The sequence below is a fragment of the Triticum urartu genome, chromosome 5A (assembly GCF_056163025.1).
Source record: "Triticum urartu cultivar PI428250 chromosome 5A, HENAU_Tu73, whole genome shotgun sequence".
NCBI classification, from domain to species: domain Eukaryota; kingdom Viridiplantae; phylum Streptophyta; class Magnoliopsida; order Poales; family Poaceae; genus Triticum; species Triticum urartu.
This window is the reverse complement of record NC_141877.1, coordinates 462,437,273-462,451,204: the sequence shown is the minus strand read 5'-3', so window position 1 is coordinate 462,451,204 and position 13,932 is coordinate 462,437,273. Positions and strand designations below refer to the sequence as shown.

Below are 13,932 nucleotides of genomic sequence, written 5' to 3'. Positions count from 1 at the left end.
TGAAAACTTCACAACACAAAACTCAACGGAAAACTCGTGAGATCTGTTAGTATAATAAAATAAATCACCACTTTAGGTACTGTTGTGAACTCATTCTAAATTTATATTGGTGTTATATCTACTGTATTCCAACTTCTCTATGGTTCATACCCCCGATACTACCCATAGGTTCATCAAAATAAGCAAACAACACATAGAAAATAAAATCTGTCAAAAACAGAACAGTCTGTGGTAATCTGTAGACTTCGTATACTTCTCTAACTCCAAAAATTCTGAAAATTAGGACAATAGAGGCAATTCATATATCAATCTTGTGTAAAAGGATCCACTTGCCTATACAATTCTAGTGTTAACTTTTCTCCCGCTCTTGTGTTCACAGGATATATTGTCCCTGCTGCCACTGACTGATGCTGCTCGAGCTGGCTGTGTATCTCAAACATTTTGGAGCTCCTGGAGATGCCATCCCCACCTCACCCTAAATAGGGAAACATTGGGCCTGATTGGAAATGCATGTGGAAGAGATGAACTGGGGCGGATTTTCACCAACAGAGTTGAGCACATTATGAAAAAACACTCGGGCGGTGTGAAGGCATTCAAGCTTCGTTACTGTGGTTCTTTTTTCAACAACAGTTATCTCAACAGGTGGCTTGAGATTTCTATTACTCCAGGGATTAAAGAAGTCATACTTTCAATGCCTGCATGATGCAACACAGTTAATTACGACTTCCCATGCTCAGTTTTACTCAATGGGAGTGGAAAATCGATTCGACATCTTTACCTCAACCGTTGTGCCTTCCATCCCACAGCGGGACTTGGTTGCTTGACGAGGCTGCAACTGTATCAGGTGCATATTACGGGAGATGAGTTAGGGCACCTTCTTTCCAACTCTCTTGCTATGGAGGACCTGAATCTGAATCGTTGTGACAATATCATCTGCCTCAAGATACCTTCCCTGCTACATCGGTTCAACTGCCTGACAGTGTTTCGTTGCACAGCTCTGGAAGTGATGGAGAATAAAGCTCCAAATGTTTGCATTGTTTACATTGATAGCACCCTAGAGAAACCTCCAGTTGGAGATTTATTGCAAGTGAAAGAACTACACATGCTGGATGTCGATGAATCTAACCTTGTTCATTATGCTTGTTCTAATCTTCCATTCATTATGCCAAATCTTGAATTCCTCAGCTATGTTCGGCTAAAGAGGTACATTCTCAAACTTCAGTTTTTTCCTTTGTTGTTTTGATGAAAGGATGGCTAACATTACATTTGATTGTCAGACGCACACACGATTCAGGTAGTAGTAGTTGTGTTATATGCATGGAATATGTTCAACCTTTTTTAGTGAAGAAAGTATTTAACCTAGACCTATTCATCTATATGCAGATGTTCAGTACACCACTCTTAGCTGTCAAACTCCTCTATCTCAAGAACCTGCAGATTTTTCTTGATGATGGAGAGATGGGGGGCTTTTCCCCACCCTATAATTGTTTTTCTCTAGCTTATTTTCTGGATGCCTGCCCTGTCCTGGAGGACTTTGTCTTGGGTGTAAGTCACTTCTCCTCTAGCTTTCAACTATGATATCTAGTCTCCGCATGCCGTTGATCCATTTAACTCTAGCGTGTTGATACGTCTCCGTCGTATCTACTTTTCCAAACACTTTTCCCCTTGTTTTGGACTCTAACTTGCATGATTTGAATTGAACTAACCCGGACTAACGCTGTTCAGCAAACTTTCCATGGTGTTATTTATGTGCAGAAACAAAAGTTCTCGGAATGACCTGAAACTCCACGGAACATCTTTTTGGAAAATATTAAAAATACTGGAAGAAAAATCCACGTCAGGGGGCCGACACCCTGTCCACGAGGGTGGGGGGCGCGCCCCCTTCCTCGTGGGCCCCCTGATGCTCCACCGACCTGGACTCCAACTCTATATATTCACTTTCGGGGAGAAAAAAATCAGAGAGAAGGATTCATTGCGTTTTACGATACAGAGCCGCCGCCAAGCCCTAAAACCTCTCGGGAGGGCTGATCTGGAGTCCATTCGGGGCTCCGGAGAGGGGAATTCGTCGCCGTCATCATCATCAACAATCCTCCATCACCAACTTCATGATGCTCACAGCTGTGCTTGAGTAATTCCGTCGTAGGCTTGCTGGACGGTGATGGGTTGGATGAGATCTATCATATAATCGAGTTAGTTTTGTTAGGGTTTGATCCCTAGTATCCACTATGTTCTGAGATTGATGTTGCTATGACTTTGCTATGCTTAATGCTTGTCACTAGGGCCCGAGTGCCATGATTTCAGATCTGAACCTATTATGTTTTCATGAATATATGTGAGTTCTTGATCCTATCTTGAAAGTCTATAGTCACCTACTATGTGTTATGATCCGGCAACCCCGAAGTGACAATAATCGGGACCACTCCCGGTGATGACCATAGTTTGAGGAGTTCATGTATTCACTATGTGCTAATGCTTGTTCTGGTACTCTATTAAAAGGAGGCCTTAATATCCTTTAGTTTCCATTAGGACCCCGCTGCCACGGGAGGGTAGGACAAAAGATGTCATGCAAGTTCTTTTCCATAAGCATGTATGGCTATATTCGGAATACATGCCTACATTATATTGATGAATTGGAGCTAGTTCTGTGTCACCCTATGTTATGACTGTTACATGATGAACCGCATCCGGCATAATTCTCCATCACCGATCCAATGCCTACAAGCTTTCCATATATTGTTCTTCGCTTATTTACTTTTCCGTTGCCATTGTTACAATCATTACAAAACCCAAAAAAATATTACTTTTGCTACCGTTACTGTTACTTCCATATTACTTCGCTACTAAATACTTTGCTACAGATACTAAGTTATCCAGGTGTGGTTGAATTGACAACTCAACTGCTAATACTTGAGAACATTCTTTGGCTCCCCTTGTGTCGAATCAATAAATTTGGGTTGAATACTCTACCCTCGAAAACTATTGCGATCCCCTATACTTGTGGGTTATCAAGACTATTTTCTGGCGCCGTTGCCGTGGAGCATAGCTCTATTCTTTGAGTCACTTGGGATTTATATCTGCTGGTCACTATGAAGAACTTGAAAGATGAGAAAACAAAAATCTATCCGTCAACTACGAGGGGAGGTAAGGAACTGCCATCTGCTCTGCACTTGATTCACCTTCTGTTTTGAGTAAGCTTGCGACACTTAAACCTGCTTCTGCTATTCGTTCTGATATGTCGCATGTTATTGATGATGCCACTTCTGCTATGCATGATACTTATGATGAAACTACTTCTATGCTTGATACTACTGTGCCACTTGGTGAATTTCTTGATGAACAACTTGCTAGGGTTAGAGAGAATGAAATTATTGAAACTGATAACATTGATGAAAGTGATGACGAAGACTCTCCTGTTGTTCCTGAGGGTTATGTTTTTGAAAAAGAAGCTGCTCTAGCTATTTTAGCTTGCAAAGATAGATACAAGCTCAAGAGGTTATTAGCTAAATGGAAGCAGCAATCTCTTAATGCTAGAATGAAACCTGGCCCTGCTTTTGCTACTTCACCTATCTGTGTTACTGATAAGGATTATGAATTCTCTGTTGATCTTGATATAATCACTTTGGTTGAATCTAATCCTTTTCATGGCTATGAATCTGAAACTATTGTGGCACATCTTACTAAATTAAATGATATAGCCACCCTGTTCACTAATGATGAGAAATCTCGCTATCTTTATATCCTTAAAATATTTCCGTTCTCATTAAAGGGTGATGCTAAGATATGGTTTAATTCTCTTGATCCTGGTTGTGTGCATAGTCCCCAGGATATGATTTATTACTTCTCTGCTAAATATTTCCCTACTCATAAGAAACAAGCTGCTTTAAGGGAAATATACAACTTTGTGCAAATTGAAGAAGAGAGTCTCCCACAAGCTTGGGGGAGGCTTCTCCAATTACTTAATGCTTTGCCTGATCATCCTCTTAAGAAAACTGAAATACTTGATATCTTTTATAATGGACTAACCGATGCTTCGAGAGATTACCTGGATAGTTGTGCTGGTTCTGTTTTCAGGGAAAGAACATCGGATGAAGCTGAAATTCTATAGAATAATATGTTGACAAATGAAAATAATTGGACACTTACGGAGCCAGCTCCAGAGCCAATTCCTGAGCCTATTCCTAAACCAACTCCGAAGAAGAGAGGTGTTCTATTTCTCAGTCCTGAAGATATGCAAGAGGCAAAGAAATCTATGAAAGAAAAAGGTATAAAAGCTGAAGATGTTAAGAATTTACCTCCTATTGAAGAAATACATGGTCTTAATTTACCGCTTGTTGAAGAAACATATGATCTTAATCGATTACCTATTGAAGAAACTCATGGTCTTGATAACCTGACACAGGGCTATAGATTTGATGAAGGTGATATTCCTCACTATAAGTCTGCTAGACAATGCTTAGAAGAGTTTGATAATTTTATTGTCAAACAAGAAAACTTCAATGCTTATTTTGGTAGACAATTGAAATACAATTCTGATACGCTTGAACACTTGGGTGATTATATGTCTAGAGTTAAAGGTGAAATTAAAATCATTACTAAACATGCTTCTATGGTTACCACTCAAGTAGAACAAGTACTTAAAGCTCAAAATGATTTGTTCAATGAATTAAATAGTAAGAATAATGATTATGCTGTTAGAGTGGCTACTAGAACTGGTAAAATGACTCAGGAACCTTTGTATCCTGAAGGCCACCCTAAGAGAATTGAGCAGGATTCTTAGAGAAATAATATTGATGCACCTAGTCCTTCTAAAAAGAAGAAAAAGAAAAATGATAGGACTTTGCATGCTTCTAGTGAACCTATTGCTGAACCACCTGAGAATCTAACTGATATATCTATTTCTGATGCTGAAACACAATCTGGTAATGAACATGAACCTAGTGAAAATGTTAACGATAATGTTCATGATGATGCTCAACCTAGCAATGATAATGATGTAGAAATTGAACCTGCTGTTGATCTTGATAACCCACAATAAAAGAATCAATGTTATGATAAAAGAGACTTTGTTGCTAGGAAGCACGGTAAAGAAAGAGAACTATGGGTTCAGAAACCCATGCCTTTTCCTCCCAAACCATTCAAGAAAAAGGATGATGAGGATTTTGAGCACTTTGCTGAAATGATTAGACCTATCTTTCTGTGTATGCGACTAACTGATATGCTCAAAATAAAACCTTATGCTAAGTATATGAAAGAAATTGTTACTAATAAAAGAAAGATACCGGAAGCTGAAATTTCCACCATGCTTGCTAATTATACTTTTAAGGGTGGAATACCAAAGAAACTTGGATATCCAGGAGTACCCACTATACCGTGCTCCATTAAAAGAAACTATGTTAAAACTGCTTTATGTGATCTTGGAGCCGGTGTTAGTGTTATGACTCTCTCTTTATATCATAGACTTGATTTGAATAAGTTGACATCCACTGAAATATCCTTGCAAATGGCTGATAAATCAACTGCTATACCTGTCGGTATTTGTGAGGATGTGCCTGTTGTGGTTGCAAACGTTACTATTTTAACGGACTTCGTTATTCTTGATATTCCCGAGGACGATAGTATGTCTATTATTCTTGGAAGACCTTTTTTGAATACTGTAGGGGCTGTTATTGATTGCAACAAAGGCAATGCCACTTTTCATGTTAATGGTAATGAGCATACGGTACACTTTCCGAGGAAACAACCTCAAGTCCACAGTATCAACTCTATTGGAGAAATTCCATCGATAATTTTTGGAGGTTTTGAATTTCCTCTTCCTAGTGTCAAGAAGAAATATGATATTCTTATTATTGGGGATGTGCATATCCTCGTTGAGGTAACATAGTGTTATTCGAAATTTCTCCGGTTCCATGTTATTCGGAATGAGTTTGTTAACAAGACTTGATCAACCTTGTTAGTGGATTCCTTTTGATGAGCATGAGATGGATGAATCTAGAAGGCACAACCTTCTGTACCCTCTTTCTACTTTCTGTTATTTAGTTGAAATAAAGTAAAAATAGTATTTTTCTGTCTGTTTTCTGAATTATCTGTGCAATATAAAAATACCCCGAAAATAAAAGTTCTCCAAATGCCCTGAAAATGGAATATGATTTTTTTGGAATATTTGAGAATATCTGGCACTGAGAACACGACAAGGGGAGCAAGCACCTGGCCACGAGGGTCCAGGGCGCGCCCCCTGCCTCGTGGGCCCATGGTGGCTCCCCTCCACTTATTCCTGCACCCACACACTTCTTCTTCCTCCCAAAAAAAATCACCATCCAGCTCAAGCACGAGTTCTAGCTCATTTTGCTGCGATTTTCGATCTCCTTGCTCAAAGCACCTCTCACAAAACTGCTTGGGGGGGATTGTTCCTTGGTCTGTGACTCCTCCATTGGTCCAATTAGTTTTTGTTCTAGTGCTTTATTCATTGCAAATTTGTGCTGCCTAGGTGACCATGTTCTTGAGCTTGCATGTCAAATTTATATGGTTCCAAGTAGTTCTAATGCATGATATAGTCTCTAGGCACTTGTAGGAGTAGTTGCTATCAATTTTGTTGAGCTTGGTTCACTTTTATTTTGAAGTTGCTAAAAATTTCAGAAATTTTCAGAAAATAATGAAGAGACTTTTAAGGGGCTCATCGAGCCGAAGCTCGAAGGAAAAGCAAAGTGAAGAAGCACAGAGGCCCAAATATAATTTGCCTCGCACAGCGGAGGTTCGGCCGTGTGAATGGCCTTCCAATGATTTCTTGAGAGCAGCCGGGATTTATGATGATTTTTATGAATTGGCTGAGAATGCAGGCCTCACCGACTTCCTCCGCGACCAATGCAATCAGTATCTCTTACTCACCAATACTTTTGTGCAAAACTTCTACTATTATCCTAAGGAAACACCTCCTTCAGTAGAGTTTCATTTATATGATGTTGTTAAGAAGATGCCACTAGATGAATTTTGCAAGGTTTGCAAAATACCTTTTGAGGGTAGTTTAGATGAACCACATCATGAAGATGTGGATGGGTTTATTGACACTATTACTGTAGGGGAAACTAGGAAGGTTTCCGATGCAAGAATCACTAGCATACATTTTCCTGTTTTACGCTATTTTGCCATATTTGCTAGTCGTTGCTTAATTGGTCGCGGAAACTGTGGAAACCTTAGTGTTCCTGATATTATCATTTTGTTCCATGGTTTATTTTGCGATAACACTGTTAGTATGGGCGGTATTATTGCTAAATGGTTAAGTTTGAACCGTACAAAGGGCCCCATCTTTGGAGGTATTTATGCTTCACGCATTGCTGCACATTATAACATACCTATTAGGCACTACGAAAAAGAAGAAAAATTGCTGCCCACTGCTTATTTAGATTATAAGAGTATGGTAGCGCATGACTTTATTGTTAAGAATAGGGAAGGAGCGCTTAAATACAAATTGTTCTTTGATAAACATCACCCTGAGACTATCACCTTGCCTGATCCTTCCTTGTTTGATTTATCTGCAGGTCTGTATCTCGTTCCGCTAGCGGCCATTCACGCCTACCAGAACCCTACTTCAGCCACAGAGCAGGAGCCGGAACCACAATTTGAGCTTCCACGACAATCTAACTACCAGTAGGATCTGGAGATGATTGCCAACCAAGTGGCAGTCAGAGTCCTCTGCATCTTAGTACGACCCCAACTACAACTATGGATATCCACCGGGCCATCCGTGGCAATAAACCAACTTAGGCCAAAAGCCTAAGCTTGGGGGAGTACGTATTTCCCGCCGATAGTACATTTATGTTTACACACTCATTGCTAGATGTCAGTGCTCATACTCTTTCACTGTACTATCCATGATAGTTTATTTTTCCTTTTTATGCTTTCTTCTTGTGTGTTTGATAAACTTTAAGAAAAACAAAAAAATAGTGTAGTTTTTAGTTAGTTTACTTTTCTTGTTGTAGTAGTAATAATTAAAAAGAAAACCCAAAAGATTTCCTGTTCTTCTTTTGCTTGTTGGGAGCTTTCCCATGTAAATAGTTTTATTTCTTTTCTTTTCTTTGGGGGTCGATAGGAGAAGACCATGATTAAATTGTTGAAGTGGCTCTTATATGCATTATTGTTGATTTAACCAAGAGCCCATATTGCCTTGTCTTCTCCTGTTTATTGAATGCTTGCAAATTCCAGCTTAGTCCAATGCACGTGCACTCTTGTTATTATTCACATCGTTCAGTCATGCAAGTGAAAGGCAATTATGACGATATATGATGGACTGACTGAGATGAGAGAAGCTGGTATGAACTCGACCTCTCTTGTTTTTGTAAATATGATTAGTTCATCGTTCCTGATTCAGCCTGTTATGAATAAACATGTTTGCAATGACAATTAGAGATCATAGTTGCTCGTGCCATGCTTGATTAGCTATGAGTTATAATGGTTTACCTTGCGTGCCAACATGCTATTAAAATGGTTGCGATGTGGTATAGTGGGGTGGTATCCTCCTTTGAATGATTTAAGTGACTCGACTTGGCACATGTTCACACATGTAGTTGAAACAAATCAACATAGCCTTCACGATATTTATGTTCATGGTGGATTATATCCTACTCATGCTTGTACTCAATGTTTATTAATTTTAATGCATGTTCATGACTGTTGTCGCTCTCTAGCCGGTCTCTTCCCAATCTTTTGCTAGCCTACACTTGTACTAAGCGGGAATACTGCTTGTGCATCCAATCCCTTAAACCCCAAAGTTATTCCATATGAGTCCACTATACCTTCCTATATGCGGTATCTACCTGCCGTTCCAAATAAATTTGTATGTGCCAAACTCTAAACCTTCAGATGAAATTCTGTTTTGTATGCTCGAATAGCTCATGTATCAACTAGGGCTGTCCGTATCTTCCATGCTAGGTGGGTTATTCTCAAGAGGAGTGGACTCCGCTCCTCACTCACGAGAAAATGGCTGGTCACCGGGATGCCCAGTCCCATGCTTTATGCAAACTAAATCAAAATAATTCCAAACAAAACTCCCCCTGGGACTGTTGCTAGTTGGAGGCACTCGTTGTTTCGAGCAAGCCATGGATTGATGCTTGTTGGTGGAGGGGGAGTATAAACTTTACCATTCTGTTTGGGAACTGCCTATAATGTGTATAGCATGGAAGATATCGCCATCTCTTGGTTGTTAGGTTGACAATGAAAGTATGCCGCTCAAAATATTATTTATCTCTATTTCAAAATCGAGCTCTGGCACCTCTACAAATCCCTGCTTCCCTCTGCGAAGGGCCCATCTATTTACTTTCATGTTGAGTCATCACCTTCTTATTAAAAAGCACTAGCTAGAGAGCACTGCCGTCATTTGCATTTATTACTATTAATTTATATTGTGTATGACTATGATTGGATCTCTTTTACCATGAATTACAATGTCTAGTCAGTCCTTGATCTTTAAAGGTGCTCTGCATTTATGTTTTGTGGTCTCAGAAAGGACTAGCGAGATACCATCTTATTATATCATATCATGATTGTTTTGAGAAAGTGCTATCATTCGAGATTTATTATTATTGCTCGCTAGTTGATTATGCCATTGATATGAGTAAACATGAGACCTAAGAGTTATTGTGCATGTGCTTAGTAATAATCTTTGCTGAAAACTTGAATGCTAGCTTTACATATTTACAACAACAAGAGCAAACAGAGTTTGTAAAAGTTTTTCTTTATCACTTTCAGTTTATCAACTGAATTGCTTGAGGAAGAGCAAAGGTTTAAGCTTGGGGGAGTTGATACATCTCCGTCGTATCTACTTTTCCAAACACTTTTGCCCTTGTTTTGGACTCTAACTTGCATGATTTGAATGGAACTAACCCGGACTGACGCTGTTTTCAGCAGACTTTCCATGGTGTTATTTATGTACAGAAACAAAAGTTCTCGGAATGACCTGAAACTCCACGGAACATCTTTTTGGAAAATATAAAAAATACTGGAAGAAAAATCCACATCAGGGGGCCCACACCCTGTCCACGAGGGTGGGGGGCGCGCCCCCTGCCTCATGGGCCCCCTGACGCTCCACCGACCTCAACTCCAACTCCATATATTCACTTTCGGGGAGAAAAAAAATCAGAGAGAAGGATTCATCACGTTTTACGATATGGAGCCGCCGCCAAGCCCTAAAACCTCTCAGGAGGGCTGATCTGGAGTCCGTTCGGGGCTCCGGAGAGGGGGATTCGTCGCCGTCGTCATCATCAACCATCCTCCATCACCAATTTCATGATGCTCATCGTCGTGCTTGAGTAATTCCATCGTAGGCTTGCTGGACGGTGATGGGTTGGATGAGATCTATCATGTAATCGAGTTAGTTTTGTTAGGGTTTGATCCCTAGTATCCACTGTGTTCTGAGATTGATGTTGATATGACTTTGCTATGCTTAATGCTTGTCACTAGGGCCCGAGTACCATGATTTCAGATCTGAACCTATTATGTTTTCATGAATATATGTGAGTTCTTGATCCTATCTTGCAAGTCTATAGTCACCTACTATGTGTTATGATCCAGCAACCCCGAAGTGACAATAATTGGGACCACTCCCGGTGATGACCATAGTTTGAGGAGTTCATGTATTCACTATGTGCTAATGCTTTTTCCGGTACTCTATTAAAAGGAGGCCTTAATATCCCTTAGTTTCCATTAGGACCCCGCTACCATGGGAGGGTAGGACAAAAGATGTTATGCAAGTTCTTTTCCATAAGCACGTATGACTATATTCGGAATACATGCCTACATTACATTGATGAATTGGAGCTAGTTCTGTGTCACCCTATGTTATGACTGTTACATGATGAACCGCATCCGGCATAATTCTCCATCATCGATCCAATGCCTACGAGCTTTCCATATATTGTTCTTCGCTTATTTACTTTTCCATTGCTATTATACAATCATTACAAAACCTAAAAAATATTACTTTTGCTACCGTTACCGTTACTTCCATATTAATTTGCTACTAAATACTTTGCTGCAGATACTAAGTTATCCAGGTGTGGTTGAATTGACAACTCAACTGCTAATACTTGAGAATATTCTTTGGCTCCCCTTGTGTCGAATCAATAAATTTGGGTTGAATACTCTACCCTCGAAAACTGTTGCGATCCCCTATACTTGTAGGTTATCACGTGTGCGTTGTTTCTATGGATGCAGGTATCACAGACTTGAGTAAAGCATGAATTGATTTCTGACGGGGACTCGAACATGAGATGGATATCAGGACATCACCATTGCAACATCAAGACTATCAGGATAATGGGCTTCTGCTCCGCAAAGAGCATGGTCGAACTAACCTGCCATATTCTCGAGAATGCAACCTCGCTCGAGCGCCTTACGTTGGGCGCCGTATATGACAATAGTAGTTATGAAGATGCTGAAAGGAATTGTGTCGGGAGAAAAGGTGAGTGCAACCCGCAAAGCAGGAGTATGATCATGCACGCCCACAAAGGGCTGGGGTTTATTTCTAAATATGTCGTGGAGAAAGTTCCCTCCACGGTTCAGTTGAGTGTGAAGAAGCTCTGCAGCCGTTGCCACAAAATTTAGTCCAAGGTGTTTAGGTAGCAGTATCGGGCTACAACTCCCTAGCGTCGCACACAAGATCTATCAGCGTCTTACTGTAATGTAAAATGATGGTGACAGTTGCATGGCGATATATATCAGAATGACTATGAAAATACCATGATAAGTAGGTAAGGTGGTTGTTTTGAGGAATGTATTTGGACTTATGTGTAGGAGAACATGAGAAAGTACTCCCACGGGATTTGGATGTATAATTGAAGTATGCTTCAAGTCTAAAGATGAGAGTGAGCGATGGTTGATACCAAAGAGGCTAGCAATTTAAAAATGATATGAAAGTGCTTAAAGCTTTTGAACTTGTATCAATCATCAAGAACTAGGGTACTACACAAGCGCTTTGTGGCATCTAATACGTCTCCAATGTATCTATAATTTTTTATTGTTCCATGCTATTATATTATCGATATAGGATGTTTTACATGCATTTATATGCTATTTTATATGATTTTTGGGACTAACCTATTGACCCAGAGCCCAGTGTCAGTTTCTGTTTTTCCCTTGTTTTGAGTATCGCAGAAAAGGAAAACCAAACGGAGTCCAATTGACCTGAAAATTCATGGAGCTTATTTTTGGACCAGAAGAAGCCCGCGAAGTATTGGAGATGGGCCAGAAGAGTCCCGAGGCACCCACGAGGGTGGGGGTGCGCCCTACCCCCTGGGCGCGCCCCCTACCTCGTGGCCACCTCGGAGACCTCCCTGACTTGTTCCCGACGCCAACACCTCTTATATATACCCAAACTTCCATAACATAACCTAGATCGGGAGTTCCACCGCCGCAAGCCTCTGTAGCCACCAAAAACCAATAGGGACCCTGTTCCGGCACCCTGCCGGAGGGGGGATCCATCACCGGTGGCCATCTTCATCATCCCGGCGCTCTCCATGAAGAGGAGGGAGTAGTTCACCCTCGGGGCTGAGGGTACATACCAGTAGCTATGTGTTTGATCTCTCTCTCTCATGTTCTTGATTCGGAATGATCTTGATGTATCACGAGCTTTGCTATTATAGTTGGATTTTATGATGTTTCTCCCCCTCTACTCTCTTGTAATGGATTGAGTTTTCCCTTCGAAGTTATCTTATCGGATTGAGTCTTTAAGGATTTGAGAACACTTGATGTATGTCTTGCGTGGGATACCCGTGGTGACAATGGGGTTCTATTGATTCACTTGATGTATGTTTTGGTGATCAACTTGCGGGTTCCGTGACCTTGGGAATCTATGCATAGGGGTTGGCACACGTTTTCGTCTTGACTCTCCGGTAGAAACTTTGGGGCACTCATTGAAGTACTTTGTGTTGGTTTGAATAGATGAATCTGAGATTGTGTGATGCATATCGTATAATCATACCCACGGATACTTGAGGTGACATTGGAGTATCTAGGTGACATTAGGGTTTTGGTTTATTTGCATCTTAAGGTGTTATTCTAGTACGAACTCTAGGATAGATCGAACGTAAAGAATAGCTTTGTGTTATTTTACTACGGACTCTTGAATAGATCAGTCAGAAAGAATAACTTTGAGGTGGTTTCGACAATAATCTCTTCGTTTGTTCTCCGCTATTAGTGACTTTGGAGTGACTCTTTGTTGCATGTTGAGGGATAGTTATATGATCCAATTATGTTATTATTGTTGAGATAACTTGCACTAGTAAAAGTATGAACCCTAGGCCTTGTTTCAACGCATTGCAATACCGCTTGTGCTCACTTTTATCAATAGTCACCTTGCTGTTTTTATATTTTTAGATTACAAAAACCTATATCTACCATCCATATTGCACTTGTATCACCATCTCTTCACCGAACTAGTGTACCTATACAATTTACCATTGTATTGGGTGTGTTGGGGACACAAGAGACTTTTTGTTATTTGGTTGCAGGGTTGCTTGAGAGAGACCATCTTCATCCTACGCCTCCCACGGATTGATAAACCTTAGGTCATCCACTTGAGGGAAATTTGCTACTGTCCTACAAACCTTTGCACTTGGAGGCCCAACAACGTCTACAAGAAGAAGGTTGCGTAGTAGACATCAGCATCTACATATAATCAAACACCCATGTATTCCTACAGGGGTAGGTTGTTGGAGTTAACCATTGTGCATCCCGTCTTAAACCAAATCAAAAAGTTAATCAGTGACATCATGTTCCCATATTGATTTTCTCCAATCTATACTTAAGTCCCCAACTTTAGGTTTCTTAAGTGAAAGAATGTTGTCAGTTCAGTCAAGTTTAAGACATTAACTGCTTCTAGATGCAAGCTCATCCATGTGAATGCACATATATTATCATAAAATTGTCTCATAGAAATGCCAAAGA

General features: G+C 40.3%; 1 pseudogene; it reads left to right on the top strand.

Annotated features, from left to right (window-relative positions):
• Positions 1–11,592, top strand: part of LOC147971947 (uncharacterized) — a 40,378-nt pseudogene extending 28,786 nt beyond the window's left edge.
• Positions 11,593–13,932: the final 2,340 nt, after the last annotated feature.